The 18,318-nt window shown below is 37.4% G+C and overlaps 2 pseudogenes; both read right to left on the bottom strand.

Moving 5' to 3' along the window:
- Positions 1 to 536: 536 nt before the first annotated feature.
- On the bottom strand, positions 537 to 2,678 carry LOC126631517 (uncharacterized; annotated as a pseudogene).
- Positions 2,679 to 2,877: 199 nt separating this feature from the next.
- Positions 2,878 to 11,947, bottom strand: LOC126631516 (replication protein A 70 kDa DNA-binding subunit E-like; annotated as a pseudogene).
- Between the last annotated feature and the right edge of the window lie 6,371 nt (positions 11,948 to 18,318).

The raw sequence follows: 18,318 nt of genomic DNA, 5'->3' as shown, positions 1-18,318 counted from the left end.
GAGCTGTAGAAGATTTTGGTTCTTTTAGGAAGAATTAAATGTTTCTGTAGCTATTTTGATAGCTTTGTGTACTTTAGAAGTTTTTTTGTACTTTTAGGGTGTGTTTGTTTACCTTCACTAGGTTTCATTGGACGAGACTTGATTAGCAATTAGGCACTAGCTTTATTGTGATTACCCTTCACTCGCCTCGACTAAGCGAGACCCCCCGAATACCAGCGGACTAGTAAGACCGTCATCTGTATCGTCGTCCCGCTCTGCTCCATAACCTTGCCGTACCATTCCACGACCAACGCCGCATCCTCATAAGTCTCTCAGGGCTTCCTCTTCCACTTCCTCTTCTTCATTTTCTTCGATTTTGTTTTGAAGATTCGTGAAATTATTAGTGGGTTTTGAACAATTTCTGGTTTTGATCAATTTCTACGTTTAATCGATTATGGGTTTTGATTTACTTGTGGGATTTCTGCATTTTGATTTATTTATGGGATTTCTGGGTTTTAATTTGATCCACAAATTAGTCATATTGTTTTAGGAGAATACTAGTAATATGCCCGCGCGATGCTGCGAGACTTGAATGCACCAGCCTTAACTACATGAATAAGACACATTTAATCTAAAAAACATTCAATATAATCATGACCGAACAAACATGATAGATCTAGGAAATTATAAAAAGCATTGTAACTCCAGGAAATGATAAAAATCCATCAAGTCAAGAGACAATATAATAGTTGTGGAAAGGTGAGTATGCAAACAAGAATCTAAGATATACTTGACTTGCAATTCCATTAAACAAAACAATCTCATAGATTGGACTAACACCAAACAAAACAATCTCACACACAAAAATAGATCAAATTTTGATTGAAACATCAAACAAAACAATCTCATAGATTGGACTAACTAAATAAAAAATATATCAATATGATTTTCAACCTAACCATAAAAAAGAGCTTTATAATAGCCCAATCAACGTTATTTGAACTCAACAAAAAAATAAACTGATTGCATGTTATAAATTCCATAGGTAATTTGATTTTGCAGTCTTAGACACCCAACACCTCTCTCCATCAGATAGCCCTAAACGAAGTGCCTCATAGCATCGAATCGGCCTGCAACACCCCCCGGCGAAATATAAATAAATAAAAAAACTGAACCACGGGAAATGAACAAACGAAAACCATAAATGACGACCAAAAGAGCCATCTTTTCAAACACAAAAATGATAAACAAAAAAAACTGAAACAGCATAAGCTGATGCATACCAAAAACTTGTCTCTTGTGGTATGAAGCCATATATGAAACCAGCTGGGAATTTGTAGGCACATGAACATAATCCGTTGACTCCAAATCATTGTCAGAGTAACTTGTATGCAGTGAGTTCAATCTGTCGGCAGCCTCAAAGTTCACCGAACTGTCTGAACTTCTGTTATGCGGTGAATCATTAGAACTGCATGTCATTAACGCATGCCATCTACTGGCAACTGTCGCTATACCTTGAGCTCTACTGGAAATTTTAGTAGCTGCGTGCAAGGAAAGAATAATGCCGACAACCTGAACAATTGTGGAGACCTGAAAATTTGGAGAAGAGGAAGGAAATTTAATGCATTAAATTTTAGTCTGCAATCAATGATGATTAGAGAGTTTTCAGAGAGGTCCAGTGTTAAAAGGGGAATCCATTATGGTTTTGAATCTAAGCCTGTAAGAGTGAGAAGTTAATCAACGGAGAAGTAGATACACAAAAAGCATTGAACTTACTGCAAAATCGCCAATATACATTATCCAATTAACCTAACCGTATTAAAAACCTAGCAAATCTGCATTAAATTAAGCATATTTTGCAGTAAAGCATCCATCTTTTCACAGTAAAGCAATAAAAAGATCATGAGCAAGTAAATCTGGACCGCTACGATCAAAATTCCAGCAATCAATAACCATAATTATAAAGGAAAACTAATGAAAAGAGCTTGAAAACTTTGAGTTTTAATGATAAGGACAAAATAAAGGGTAAAGTGAATAGTACCAAGATTGATTTTTTAGTGTAAAAATATGATTTTTTGTTAAAGTGAACAGTACCAGAAGCTTTTCGTTAAAGTTCCCTAATTATAAATGTTGCCAAACTTATAGTTGCTACAGCGTTTGACAATGATCATGTAAATGCAGAGGCTTGGCTGAAGGAGAGGCATCGAAGAAATACAGAAATCCTTCCATGGCAAACTTAGTTGTACAACCATGGCGTGTGTGTTGTATGCTAGATGCCCCCTCTCTTTTAACAAAACACAATAGCTTACGCAAATTCAAAGAGACTTCAACATGTTTCATTTAAAATAAGTTTACATTCTGTAGCAATATGGCGAAATAGTCTATAAGTAATCATACTGGCAACCAAACAAAACAGTTCAAAAACTTCAATGGAAATATAAATTGTAGAAAAAAAAAAACTTGAATTTCCAAACCCACAGAATAAAAAATTCAACGAGATTAAATGTAAGAAGAAATACCAAGAACTAAGAGCTGCAGACAATCAAAATGCTCATGATCTTGGTCGTGCTGATGAAATCCAAATATGTACTTTCATGTCCTCCTCCTTGGTCAATTCCCTGAGGAGCTTCGATATTGCCAACAATGTCTCCCCTTCGTGGTCATGGCCATGGTCGTGCCAACTGCAATCCATGAACCATCCATTTCTGCAGTAAAATGTCCTCAACTTAGAACCAGTATAATTTAGCCAACCATATTCAAGTACCACAAAATATAATTTTATTGTAGTAAGCTTTTTGATTCACTCCAAATGAAGATATAATATGTTCACATATATATATATATTCACAACCATAAGAAAGAAGAAAACAACTCTTGGTACAGAGCAAAAATGAAGCACTAACGGATTCCCACACAACAAACTCTGTGAGCAAACAAATCCAACGATTTGTACCACCAACCTCTACTCAAATCAAATCTAATGATAGTTGCTTTGCATGCAAAACTTGCATTCTGTTAAGAAATCACAAAATTTTGAAATAATGAAATACATTTAATCATCATCTTGTAAATATGAAATATAAATGAATAAAGAAGAAAGCAAGAGATAGCCAAGTAAGAAGAAGTGCTAAAATTTATTATTAAAAAGATGTGATTTTTCTTAATAGGTAGGTGATAAGAGACTAACTTTGTGTAAGGCGGGATCAAGTAGAAGGAGCTCATCAATTGTTTTGGATTCAAAATTAGGGCTAACAGCACGGTCTGCATACATTTTAGCTGAGATGCGCAAGATTTGAACATGTGATCTCAGATGCTCAAACCTGTGTCATGTATGTTTAGGTAGAAAGACAAATCGAAGAAATATAAACAACAAAGTTAGTAAAGGAAGGTTGTCGATTTACTTTTGTTTGTATTCGGTGAACTGCGGAATCTCTGGATTGAAAATACAAACAGTTGATCCAGTGCTTCCAAGAATAGGGTTTCCTATATATAAAAAATAAGAATGAACAATTGAAGGTTTAAGCAGCTAAATAAAGGACGTTGAGGTACAACCTCGGTATTGTTTGACTTTGAGGCTTGTTACAGCAATGAAGATAGGTGGTGGAAGGGATTTTATTCCACTGTCCTCAAAAGTTGTTGCAGCTTCTCCCCATAACGTGATCTTAATCGTTTTGCCCCTATAAGTTAAAAAAAATGTTATGTTTTATGTCATAAATATGATGCCTTATGTGTAAAGCGTAATTTGAACTTAACGCATAGGAATGACCTTATATCTTGCAAGTTAAGATTCCTCTTTTTTGCAATTCTTGAGTTTTGGACAGTCACCTCTTCAATCGGCTGGCCAGCCGTTAAACAACCAAACACATCTGCGAATGCAATTTAGTGGTGAAAATTATTGCACACCAAAGGCAATGAATAAATTATAATGATGATTTTAGATGTTGGTGCAGCACATAAAACCAAATTTGTTACCTGTAAGCTCAACATCGTTGTTGATTCTCTTATGAAGTTGATCAAGGTCAATCAAATTGAACCACTGCTTTGGGATCTCTTGGTTTGTTTTGTCAATTGGAATGATTGTGGTTCTTCTATTTAATTCAAGCGCGGCAGGATGAGGGACAACTTTGCTCGATGTCCTATTGTGAACCACACGAAATTTAGTGATCTCATAAGCATTACCGACTCTCAGAAGGTACAAAAAAATTGAATGTCTCAAGCATTCATAGTCACGTGAACTGCATTTGAACAATGGTGCATTTGAACACATAGAGAAGAAACTCGTTTCAAAATTATACTACCTAGCAATAGAGGAGCAAAACAATAAATAAAACAGCCTTCTAACCCTTGAATCAGTACCAAATTGAGCTAAGAGGATGCACAAAATGGCGATCTTATTCTTACCCATGAAAGTACTCCCACTACTTTTCTTACTTTTCAATTCAGTTTTGTTCGCAATTCTAAGTTCATTAGCTAGAGTGCCCCCTGCTCCCCCAGCTCATTACTCTCCATTCTATATTTGTCCGGTAAGGTCCATGCATTATAATCAGATAACACATAATTGAAATTTGTTAAAAACTATGGCATGGACATCATTCAGCACAAGCCAATTTTTTTTTTTTTCCAATTATCTCAATATTTTCCAGAAAAATATTCAAACATATACTTGCATATCCAACACAAATTTAGGAATACAATCAAAGAACGTGAACACCAAACTTTGTATGTGGTTTGACTACTTGCCTGCACCTATATCAACACCCAAAGTTCACTCTAAAGCACAACACTAAATCAAACTAAAGTTTTACCGTGCTAAAGTTACAAACAGGGGAGCTTGGAAATTAATATTGTTGTGGCATGTGAATTCCCAAGTGGTATTAAACTATCAACGATCATAAGATAGCTAATGATGAAAAAGAAACTGAAGAACAAAAAACAATGATGCATTTGAACACATAGAGAAGAAACTTGTTTCAAAATTATACTACCTAGCAACAGTGGAGCAAAACAATAATCATGTGGAAGTGATGTATAATTCGGCAGTGAATTGCGTAGAGCAATTAGTTCTTGAACTTTAGAGAATGTTTGACCACAAAATTCGTTGTACCAAGAACACAGCATGCATACTTGGATACATAAAAAAACATAAGCATCTTACGATAATGAAAAAGATGAAAATTTCTCACTTGTTTGTCGACAAACACACAATCGAGACTCGTGGCTAAGGATCATCTTTGATGGTTTTTATGATCCACATCCTGCAAACCCTAATTTGAAGCTTGTTTGCTGGCTGGTATGGCCTTAGAGAATGAAGCGGCATCATCTCCATCAATCTAGATAGAAAAACAATTGAGAAGCAAATTAAATTGAAAACTTAATAAGCTGAGTTATCAAAGTAACGGCGGAGTCATGTTTAGAAAAATAAACAAAAGGACAAAATAACATTGCAAACTTATACCTTCATGTAAATGTTTTAAAACATCTTTATAAACTACATTTTTTGTATAACCGTAAGGCATGTCGAAATCATGAGTAATAACAATTTTTAGACCTTTTTTTGAGATGACTCCAGACACCGCAACCTATAGTTGCCCATGAGAAAAAACAGGCTGCGATATATACAAACTGACAATTTTCAAGGATTGTCCTTGGCTTTTGTTGATTGTCATCGCATAACAAATTTTTAGAGGGAATTGTCGCCTTCGCAAGATAAAGGGAAATTTGTGCTGAGATGATTCAGTAATTATCCTAGGGATAAAAACTCTTTCATCGATGTTGCTTCTTGTAATGATTTTTGCTTGTATAATTTTATCGTTTAATTGCATCACAACCAACCGTGTTCCATTACATAACCCAACACTTTGGTTTAAATTCCTGATCACATCACTGGGGGGCCAACTTTCAAAACCAACTTGTGATGCGGCAAACCAGGCAAATCAAGTTGGTTTAGAAATTCTGTTGGATAAAGCACATCTAAATTTTCTAAATTTTCTGTTGAAGAAGACACTGAATCAAAACTGAGATAGGTACGACTTTCACTGGGCACCATTCCCAACAGAAAATCATTTATTTCAGCAACTGTATCATTACGTGGTGCCACAATAGTTCTCTCTTTCAAATATGGCACATCTTGAAAATTTGTCATGAAATCAGTATACACAACTGAAACCATGGCTTTGATGGGATCTTCATCAAAACGAATAAGGAATTGTTCGGGTATTTGAACCCAACAGCTTTCTTCATCAGTTGAAGATAAAGACCCGGCAACAGTACCATTGCCAATGTCTAATATCCACCTTGCAAAATCAGCGAGTTCTTGTTTTTCCCTTTCGTCTAAACCTGTCTTCGAAAGTCTCATATTTTTCTTTAAAAAGAATACAGTTAAATAGGGCCAAAGATATGAACTTTTCAATGAAGCTTCAACAATGTCAGCGACGCTTCCGTTTGGAACAACAGGAAGAATTTGCCTAAAATCACCTCTAAAAAGAATCGGCTTACCCCTAAATGGCAAATGGTCAAAACCTGGTTTTGACCCTTTAAGAACATCACAAAGAGATCTATCAAGAGTTTGAAAACATCGTTTATGATTCATGGGGGCTTCGTCCCAAAGAATAAGAACAGCTTTAATGATTAGTTTTGCAAGATGAGTCCCTTTTTTTATTTCACAAACCGAACAATCTGTGACGTTGATAGGAATTTTAAATCTAGAGTGAGCTGTTCTTCCACCAGGAAGCAAGAGGGAAGCAATTCCAGATGAAGCCACTGCTAAAACAATCTGATTTTGGGATCTTATTTTAGCAATAATGGTTGTCCACAAAAAAGTTTTGCTTATGCCACCATGACCATGCACAAAAAATAGGCCAAATCTATTATTGTGAATGGTTTCCATGACACTGTTATAAACATATTGCTGTTCTTGATTTAACTGGTTGATTAAGAGTGAGTGCTCATGTTTCAGCTTGTCGACATCGTAATCTAACTCTTCTCTCAAACTCCTATTTGCAAGTCTATCCATCATCAAATTGTTTGGTTATGGTAGGTGATGCTTTGACAAAGAACTATTTGCAGCAACAAACAGTTTTTCTAACTCGTACAAAAGTAAATTTCTAACTTCATCTTGGTATTTAGAGACATCTTGCAAGCCAAAAGCATTCATCATGTTTTTCATAATGTCATCACACATCGTCTTCCAATGCGTTTCAAACAAAGCTGATGGATCAGCAACATCACAAAAGAGAATCAACGTGACAAAAAATTGCCTAAGTTGAGAGGATGATGCAGTGAGAAAACTTCTAACATAGCGTTATTCCATTCCCTATCATCACCTAATAAACCAAGAGAGGTGCATGCAACTTGAAATGTGGGTTGAAGAACGCCATTGACGGTTCTCAGATGGTCAAATCCAAAGCTGCCTTTTTGGTAATTTAGCAACAATCTCAAGTAATATAATTCACCGGTAGTAGGGCGAACATATACAACCCTACCTAAAGATCTACCATTTTTTCTACGGGACCATTGTTTCTCATCATTTTTCCATACATACTTTGTAGGAAATTCAACGTAAGATAACTCACGTGCATCAGGGTCTTGAACTTTGGTTTGAAACCATTGTGTTAACATTGTGCTTTCAAGATTAGGGTGGTTAACAACATGGTTGAGATCATCGGTCTCTCTGAAAACAACATTTTGGTCAGATGGAAGGTGCACAGACAACCTCTCAACCGATGGTTCTTTAAAATGAATGTGAAACTGTAACAATCTCCAAACTGCTTCGTAAGGGCATAAATATCTACAGTTTAGATAAGCCACAATCTCATCAAACTCCTCATCCTAAAAAACAGCTCTAACCTGATCAACACCTTTAGTTATGTACTTAAAAAGATATTTAATGAGCATTGATCGACAACATGATTCAACATTTATATGTGTTTGATACTTCAATAATAGCTCACGGTTGTAAGGGACAACAAATGCATTATCAAGCTTGATTCCATTTTTTGAACAAAAAGATTTTCTATATCTCGATGCTTATACTTAACGAAACCCTTGTCAGAAAAAGTGGTTTCACTTGTCAAAGATTTAGGAAATTTTTTTGAACACTTGTTTTCTTTCATGCAAGGCGAAAATTTATTCGCAGCACCACATGGACCGTGTATCATGTACTGTGAAACTGCATCATACCCAGCCTTGTCACATCTTTGATCAGGAATCTCGGCCGAAATTATAGAATCAACATCATAAGGAGAATGACACTTATAATGTTTTTTGAACCAGAGTAAGATATGACAATGAGGATTGACCTCTTTTTTAGAACTCCACTGTGTAAAGCACTGTTAATCAAAATAGAATGCAGATACGTCAAAATTATAGACTCTTTAGATTTGCAGTGAAAAGACAAAAAGAAATAAAGGGAAAAATTTGGGCAAGAATAATATACTGACCAGAATCGACCTCGCTAAAAGGTTTTCCTAATTTGAGGTATTTAATCATATGGTTAAGTTTTGCCTTAAAAATTCTCAAAATTAGATCTGGTTTGTCTTCAGCTTTACAACCAGGTTTATCATGTAGATCTTCAATAATTTCAGACCATTTAGCATTACAGGTGAAAGTGATAAATAAATCAGGATTTCCAAACTGGTGACATATAGCCATGGCATCCTGATAATTATTTATCATATATCTAACACTGCCTGTAAACGAAGTTGGCAGAATAACCCTCTTGCCAATAGTAGAACCAGCTGCATTTCCTGCTTTAAGCGCTTCATGAATTCCTTTAAGACCTTCTGTTCTCAAAGAATCTTGATTTGCTCTAATGAAATCTAACCTGTCTTCTTCAAGTGTCGCATATGCATTAACCAAGTATTGTTGAAACAATCTCCCGCCTTTTAACAATGGCCTAGTCTATCTTGAATTTGATAACAAAAAAAATGCTCTCATGGATAACCCGCTGCCATCCTTTGGTTTTTTCCCCCTAAAATTGGGATTTCAAGGGAGACCTTTCCTATAACCATCTTCACCGTACGGGAAAAGAAGAGGATATTGAAGTGCCATGTACTTAGGATGTAACTTTGTGATTCTCTGTAGGCTATCAGTTTTATGCTCCACAACAATATCTCTTTCGGTGTGAAATTGGTCGATGTCCCCAACTATCAACCCACTTATCCCGTCACTTGCTGGCAAATTGTACTACAATCACGGTTGGTCTATGTACCATACAAACGCAGCCTTAAATTACTTGTGGACCCTTCATTAATCCTATCCCTGACAAGCCTAAAAAGCTTCACAACTTCATTACACTCATCCAGCATTTTGATAAGGCCACCAACAATTTGTTGATCAAGTTTTTCAGACGGTTCTGATCCGTTGAAACAATTGATACGATTATTGACTTCATTTTGAGTGTCATAAATGTACAGCTGCGCAAATTTAGGATCGCTATCTTCTGGAGGCAACAGAGAACCCATTAAATGATGTACTTGACCGTTAATCTTAAAAACATATGGACCACGACCCTTGTTGATAGACGAATCAACTTTGGCCCCCATTGAAGTTAATGCCATTATTGAATTATATGATCTAATATTTGTTTTAAACTTCAAAAAGGCTTGAGAATTCATGGGGTTTAATAAATGTTCCAAATAAGTATGAGTGGGTTTAGCGTGTGCGAAGTGTACTTTGTGGCTCATGCACCACGTAGTAAATTGCGAGGTTGAAATAGAGGAAGTATGCTTAGCATGCTTCTTTGTCTGCTCTGTAGGCCAAAACAGAGCATTGCAGTATTGACATTCGCAATCTCTTAATCCAAAATCAACATATTCTGGGTCAATTCCTATAGAAAACAAAGATTAATAGGAGCATAAATGAAATCAACGAATAGAAGCTGATCAATGAAGACATGTTAAATTTTCAAAGCAGCAAGAGAATGCAAAGAAAGTCACATTGGAAGATTGCATGCTTTCTTTTTTTCTTTATGATAAGCGGCTTGCCCAATGATGAGCGAATTCACAACAGAATGAACACTTTGAGTATCTCTGGCTAATAGATAGTGCAGAGTAGCACGATCAGTAAGACAAACAAGTATAGAAATCAGATGAAAACTCGTCCCATCTTCCAAAAGTGAGGCAGAAACATCATTGGTGGGAATATTTTGTTCAAAAATTGATGCAAATGTGTGGGAAGGGTTGCTTCCATTGTTTAAAAATAGCAAAGAGCTTGAAGCATTGTTGTATTCATCGTTATAAATGGTGGGAACATCTTGCAACACCAAACTATTCAGATCAACGACTGCAACAGATGTAGGCAAATCGGCATGCTGAGTTCCAGTGGCATTGCTAGCTACCCTTATTCTTCCAGACATAAATCTACATAGACGGGAAAAACCACACGGCAGTGGTTTATTCTCTAATTAAAGCAATGTCACGATGAAGTAACTATGTTAACCACATGAAATGAGCTGCGAACCACAACCCATTAAAGCATGAAGTTTTCAAAACCCTGACCATGTTGTAAACATAACAGTAACAACATAACCCTAGTCTTTTTACAAAAAAAAAAATGAAGAATAGAGAAAGTTGATCTGCAGCTGTTTCCTTAGATAAAGATGTTTCATAGTGCAATATGGAAAAGGAACAAATAAAACGAATTCCAACAGCAAAAAAAGTGTGCTAAAGGTAAATAGCAAAAGATGAAATAACAACGGTACCATGATGCAAAAAAGACATGCATCGACAATAAAGCGTGCAAACCGAGAAAATAGTGGATTAAAAAAAAAGGCAATGGTTCTTTAAAGGTCCAAAAATCTAACCGTTGTAGATGCGGAAGTGCAACCGCTGCAAATGGTAATGAAGAACAATGTAGGACCCCAATGATCAAAACAAAACCTAGAGAAGGAGGAAGACAATATATAAACACATATATTTTTTTTGAGAAGAAACAATTTTATTAAAGAATAGAGTAATACACAGAAGTGGATAAGAAGTCCACCAACTATATTAGAAAGGAAAATCCCAATAGGATTTGGCTACAGCAGCCATTTCTAGACCTAGCTCACTTAACTGCTGCTAACAAATCCCACAGTATTTGAGATAGAGAGCAATTATTAAACTCTTTAGTGACCGAAGCCCAAAAAGCTGCCCAATATTTTACTCTCCCCCAAAGTACTTCTGCCCCCACTCCAGTATAGTCTTCAAAAATCCTTTTGTTGCGTTCCAGCCATATATTCCAAAAAATTGCCGATACCAGGCAACCCACAAAGCTTTGGATTTTTTCCCTTTTCTAAGTGCCTTAAAATTTGTACCTAGTAGCTCGAAACGCCATTTAGGAATGACCAAACTTACTTTAACCTCATGAAATAGTTTCCACCATAGTTGGATCGAGTAGGAACAATGAAGAAAGATATGATTTACACTCTCCTCCTTAGCTTTGACAAACTACACCAATGTGGGGATAAACACATAAGAGGGTTTCTCCTTTGAATTCTGTTGCAAGTGTTGAGATTCCCATTGGCCACAAGCCATATAAGTATTTTAACCTTCGAAGGATCTTTTGATTTCCAAATCTGAGAGTAGGGTGGATAATAGTGCACAATCCCATTGTTGCTCAGTAATGAACGATAGGATTTGCATGTGCACAAACCTGAAGCTTCCAGATTCCACCTTCTGTTATCCATTTTTGATGGAGACAAGCGAACCTCTTCCACTTTCTGTAATAATGTGGCCACCTCTTCTATCTTCATCTCATTCAGATTTTTCCTAAAGTCACAGTTCCAACTTAAGGAATTTGACGAAACCTCCACGAAGCTCGAGATGTTATGACTGTGCTTTCTCGATAGTAGGAATAATCTGGGGAATTGCTCATTCAGTGGTCCCCCTGCTAACCACCCATCCTCCAAAAACTTCACCCTTTCTCTGTTGCCCACCTCAAACTTGCAACAAATAAGAAACTGATGAGAACCACCGAAATGTCTTTCCATGGGCTACGACTTGAAACCCTTCTTGGAGGAAGTGCATTCCATCCATTAACTTGTAGCCCATACTTGCTTCTTATCACCTTGTGCCATAAAGACTAAGACTCCATTGGGAATCTCCACAACCACTTAGCCAATAATGCTTCATTCTGATTCCTCAAATTCCCCACCCCTAGACCTCCTTCCTCCTTGTTTTTAGTAACTAACTCCCATCTGACCAAATGGGTTTTCTTACCTTCCTTCACGCCTTCCCAGAGAAACCCTTTCATTAGTTTTTCTAGAAGTCCTCTTACCCTGCAAGGAATTTTGAACAAGGACATATAGTAAATCGGCAAGCTTCCCAAGACTGATTGAATTAGAGTTAATTTACCTCATCTGGATAGGAAAGCCTTCTTCCAACTTTGAAGTCTTATTTCCATTGTTTCTACCACTGGATCCCAAAAATTTATTGCTCTTAGCCTGTCCCCAAGGGGAAGTCCCAGATACTTTATAGGCCAACAGCCTACCTCGCAACCCCAAGAATCTGCCATCCTGTTTAATTTCTCACTCTCTGAATTTATTCCTGCCAAAAAGCACTTAGCTTTGTTGATTTTCAATCCTGAGACTGAACAGAATAAGTTGAGCACTTGTAATAGGCTGTTCCAAACTTCCTCGTCTTCCGTCAAGAAGAATATGGTGTCGTCGGCAAATTGAAGATGAGAGATCTCCACCTTTTCTTGCTCGATACACAAACCGTTGATGAGATCATTTTCTTGAGCCTTCTCCATTAACCTACTCAAAACATCGACTACTAAGGTGAAGAGAAAGGGTGACAGTGGGTCGCCTTGTCTCATTCCTCTTGAAGCTTGAAATTTTCCCCTTGGCCTCCCATTGATCAAAACGGAGAAATTTGCAGAGCATAAACATCCCTGCATCCATTTCCTCCATCTATTGCCAAAACCTTTTCTTTGAAGTACTTTTTCTAGAAATCTCCATTCAACATGATCATACGCTTTTTCAAAGTTGATCTTGAGCACCAATCCCTTCTTTTTTTCTACCTCACCTCTTCTACCACTTCATTTGCAATGAGGACAACATCCAAAATTTGTCGGCCCTTAACAAATGCCCCATGATGCAGAAAGACAGTGGTAACCAAAACCTCCTTCAATCTTGAAGCTAGTGTTTTTGCTATAATTTTATACAATCCAGTTACTAAACTTATGGGCCTATAGTCCGTCACCTTCAAAAAATCTGACTTCTTCGGGATTAGGCAAATGAAAGTTTCGTTCGTCACGACATTTATTATCCCTTTCTTAAAGAACTCCTCCATGATCTTCATTATATCCTCCTTCAAAATATCCCAGCAATGTTGGAACATTTGCATAGAGACATCCGCTCCTGGCGATTTATCCTTTCCATAATCGAAAACTGCTCTTTGAACTTTTGCTTCCTCAAATGGCCTCTCAAGCCAACTTGCCTCACGGGCGCTTATTGGGGCCCAATTTATACCTTATAAACCCCAGCATGCCTCGTCATTACTGCTAAATAAGGATTTGAAAAAATTGACGATATGCTCTTCAATCTCTTTTGCTTCCTCTATTATTCCCCCTCCAACCGGCTTCAACCTTCCAATATAGTTTCTCTTTCTTCTCCCATTTGCAACTCGATGGAAGAATTTTGTATTACCATCCCCTTCCTTTGCCCATTCCACTTTGCTTCTCTGCCTCCATTTCACTTCTTCTTTAAAAGCCAAGTCTCCCACAAGGGTTTGGAGTTCTTCCCTTTTACTTCTAGATTTAAAATCCAAGCCTTCCGTCCCCTCTCTCCTATCCAACTCCTTTATGTTTGCTTCCGCTTCTTTCAAGACTTTTTCGATTTCGCCGAAGCTCTCCTTACTCCAGCTTTGCACCTTTTTTTTTCATGGCTTTTAACTTGATCATAAATTTATAACCCTCCCACCCCTTCACTTGCTCTGATTGCCACCATTCCTTGAACTTGTTCCTGAATTCTGGATCTTGGAGCCACATGTTTTCAAATCTGAAAGGGCATGGCCCCCATTTCACTTTGTTGGTGTCTAGCTGGATTGGATAATGATTGGAAATGACCCTAGCCAAGGCCATTTGTCTAACCTCAGGAAAAATATCTTCGCAACCTTTAGAGCATAAAAATCTGTCTAATCTCCGACACACAGGTTCTTCTCTGAGATTTGACCAGGTAAATTGTGCATTGAGCAGATCCAAATCCTTGAGTTCTGTCTCTCGAATGAAATCATTAAAATTCCTCATGCTTTTAGTCAGCCTCCCCCTGTGGATGCAAATTTTCTCCTCCTCGATCTTGGACGATTTTGCACTTACAAAATAACTAACACCTTAGGTTAAGGCCAAAAGCCTCACGCGCTCACGATGAATTGGGGGGGACTTTGGCCGAATAACCTCCGATGCCAAAGTTAGAATTTGAGAGAGAAATAGTGTTTAGAGTATTTGGGATTTTTTGTAAGAGAATTGGAATGACTTTTTGGTGAGAATATGTGTCTATTTATAGGACTAGGTTGGTTCACTTTAGAGAGGAATGTGGCCGGCCACTTAGTAGAGGTTTTTAGGTTTTGTTTTTGTTTAATTAGGCAATTAATTGGCTAATTAAACATAAAAGGAAATGTTTTGGTGGTTATGGAATTTATTGGCTAATAAAAAGGAAGAAATGGTGAAAAAGGTAGAAAAAGGTGATGGATTAGGTTTTGAAATGGGGATAGCCGGCCCTCTAGTGACTTTTAGGTTTGAATGGGTGTTTCAATTTGGTAATTAAGGGATTGATTAGGTAATTAATTCCTTAATTAGTCAATTTTTAGGAAATTTGAAAGGAATATATTATTTAGCTAATTGATTAGCTAAATAATGGAATATAAAACATATTAAATAAATTAGGTTTTGGGAATTACCTTATAGAAAGGATTTGATGAAATAGGCCTTAAATTGTTACCTATTTTGGGCACTTTTGACTTGGTTGAAAGATGATTGCCCACTACTCGCGCGTAGGAATCCCGGTATGCCTTAAGGGTATTTTTGTCATCTTTTGTCCAAAAAACCACGTGGCACCTAGTGAATATTTTTAGCTCCACACCCCCCGTTTGATTTCTCATTTATAAATCTAACCACGTTAAAATCTCCTCCTACACACCATCTTGATCCACACATACCATAAAGTCCCGCCAATTCTTCCCAAAACTCCCTTCGCTCTCTATTTTTACATGGGCCATAGACTCTGGATAGCCACCACTCCATCCCATTGGGAGCCTTAATTTTTATTGATGCAAAGAAAACACCGACCAAAGATTCGGTTACTGAAATGTGTTTTGTATTCCAGATTACAGCTATGCCCCCTGAGTTTCCTTGAGCAGGGGCAAAAATCCACTCTTTATATATATTTCCCCACACGGTAGCCACAAGACTTCTATCAATCAAAGTTTTCTTAGTTTCTTGTAGTATGATGATGTCGGGCTGTAACCATTGGAATTGCTTTTTCAATATTAGCCTCTTCCGTCTACTTCCCAATCCTCTAAGGCCATCTCCAACCGATGGCTGGCCAGAGGGCTCGTTTTAGCCCTCTGGCCCTCCAAGATTCTCCAAGATATTAATATTTTAATGAACAGTGCAGGGCCATATTTGCCTTTGTCTCCAACCGAGGGCCAGAGGGCCAGAGGGCTCGTTTTAGCCATTTCACAAAAAAACCGTCTCCAATCGAGGGCTAAAGGGCCATAGGGCCAAACATAATGTTGTTTCATGTTACTTAATTTAATTTAATGTTGTATAATGGCTTAGGGAGTTATAGGAAAAAAAATATGAAACAAATTTTGTGAAATAGAAGTTATAGAAAAAAATGGAATTTAAAAAAAATATGAAACAAATTTTGTGAAATAGAAGTTATAGGAAAAAAATGGAATTTAAAAAAAATATGAAACAAATTTTGTGAAATAGAAGGTAGAGGAAAAAAATGGAATTTAAAAAAAAATATGAAACAAATTTTGTGAAATAGAAGTTATAGGAAAAAAATGGAATTTAAAAAAAATGTGAAACAAATTTTGTGAAATAGAAGTTATAGGAAAAAAATGGAATTTAAAAAAAATATGAAACAAATTTTGTGAAATAGAAGTTATAGGAAAAAAATGGAATTTAAAAAAAAAATATGAAATAAATTTTGTGAAATAGAAGTTATAGGAAAAAATAGAAGTTATATGAAATTTTTTGTAAATAAATAATAATAATAATAATGTAAAAAAAATAAAAAATCAAATCAAATGCAACGGCTAGTAGCCGTTTCATTTGATTTTTTTTAAAAAAAAATCATGTCGGTTATAATCGACAGGAATACATGCCATTATTAGTATATTAAATGATAGCATGTATTAACCGACAGGAATAACAAAACTATAAAAAAAAATAGCCAGTCCAGGGCTGGCTGGCCGGCCGAAAGCAGCCAGCCCTTTGGCCCTTTGAAATTCCGTGGGACCCTTCCAGATTCTCGAGCCCTCTGGCCTAGCCCTCGGTTGGAGACGGTTTTAGGGCTATTTTCGACCATCTGGCCCTCTGGACCCTTCAGTTGAAGATGGCCTAACGTTCCAACTAATTATCTTCATTAAAACTAATAGTGCCCCTGTGAAGTTTGCTTTCTCCCTTGAGACCACCCTTTCTCTTGCCTCTTCTGACTTTCCCATTCTTCATTTATTGGAATAGAGACCTTTTCAACAGGAACAAGGGAACCTTCATTTTAGACAAAAATTTGGAATTTAGATGTTGTGCCTCACGATTGGCTGATACGCCTGCCAATTTTTTCCTTCTACTGTACTTTAATATTTTCTTGTTTTTTCCTATTTCCTCAGTGTTGAACAATAAAAATACATGACGTATCAAAAATAAGGTCCATACAAATTGGGTCAAACTACAAGGCAAAACAAGATGTAATCCAGCCCAACAAAAATGAGGATGGGCTTTACATACATCCATAAATAAAATAAAATAAAATATGCATTTCTCTACAAAAGAGGGAAGAAACATACAAAATCAGCGGCTCCCCCATTTTCTGCAACAAAAAGAAAAGTGGAGTCAGTTTAAGAGAAAGTGGCGAAAAGAAAGGCCTCTATCCTCCCCCACGTAAGAACTTTGGAAACCTCCTAAGATGCCTATAAATAGGCATCAACCACAGCAAAAAAAGGAGGACGAAAAAAAGAGGGAGACGCTGCAGAAATTGAAGCACATGGGGGACAGAAAAAAAGGAAGGGGAGACGCTGCAGAAAAGAGGGAGATCGACAAAAAAAAGGACGATAGAGGAGCACAAAGGAACAAAAAAAGGAAGAAGAGCAGGACACGGAGAAGACAGCAGAGAAGTACGGACGACAAAGAAGAACAAGGCAAGAAAGCAAGGGAGAAACATAAGGAAAATGTCGTACCCAATGCACAAGGCTCCCGCTTTACGCAGGGTCTGGGAGAGGTGAATGTCGGCTAGCCTTACCCCCATTTATGGAGAGGCTGCTCCCAAGTCTCGAACCCGAGACCTACCGCTCATGGGCGAAGGCACTTGCCATCGCACCAAGTGCGACCTTTGTAGGAGAGAAACAGCCAAGAGCATGAAGGTATAAATTTATTTTAAATTTGTTCTTTGTTGTTTTGTTTCCTCTCGACTTTTGCAGGAGAGAAAGAAGAAATTTGCTTTCTTCTTCATCTTTCACCAAAGTAAAAAATGGAGACTAAGCCCACCGGCGCACCATGGCAACAACAACCAATAGACGAGAGAAGTTCTGAAGACAGAACCGTCCTTGCCGTTACCGTTAACTCCATGAATTTCTTCGGGGTGGTCTAAACCACCCCGTGAAGTTCCAGTCAAGTCTACATGATCCGATCCTCACCGCTGTTGTCAATTCCATGAATTTCTTGTGGGTTGTCTAAACCACCCCTGAAGTTCCAACCAGGTCTAAGTGATCACTGCACTGCAGCAACCAAGGGACAACCTCAATATTCCGTGCACTAAGCCTCTGCAGCGCTCTCAATCCTGCGTAAGTCTTGCATCAGTAATAAGAAGGGAAGACTTCCAGTTCAGTCGAAGGGCCGTGGTCGTCTTCAAAAGCCCTTGTGTTCTCTTCTCTACGTCAAAATATGCAGATAGGTACCAAAGCATGGAATTGTCGTGTACCGTTCTCCCGCCTGGAGGAAAATGATATGTTTGGCAAGACTTGAACAAGAGGCCCATGTTCTTAAAATCCTATTTCAATTAGGATTAAAATCCTACAAAATCCGAAGGCAACAACAAGGGAAGAAAGTAAAAGCTCCTCCAAAACTTAGCCCCAGTTTGGGGTTGAGGTGATTTTAAAAAAAGCTCCTATGAAAAAAAGCTGGGAGTGTTTTTGGTGT

Source organism: Malus sylvestris, chromosome 8 (genome assembly GCF_916048215.2).
Source record: "Malus sylvestris chromosome 8, drMalSylv7.2, whole genome shotgun sequence".
NCBI lineage: Eukaryota > Viridiplantae > Streptophyta > Magnoliopsida > Rosales > Rosaceae > Malus > Malus sylvestris.
Note: the sequence above shows the minus strand (reverse complement) of the source record. Positions and strands in the feature narration are given on the sequence as shown.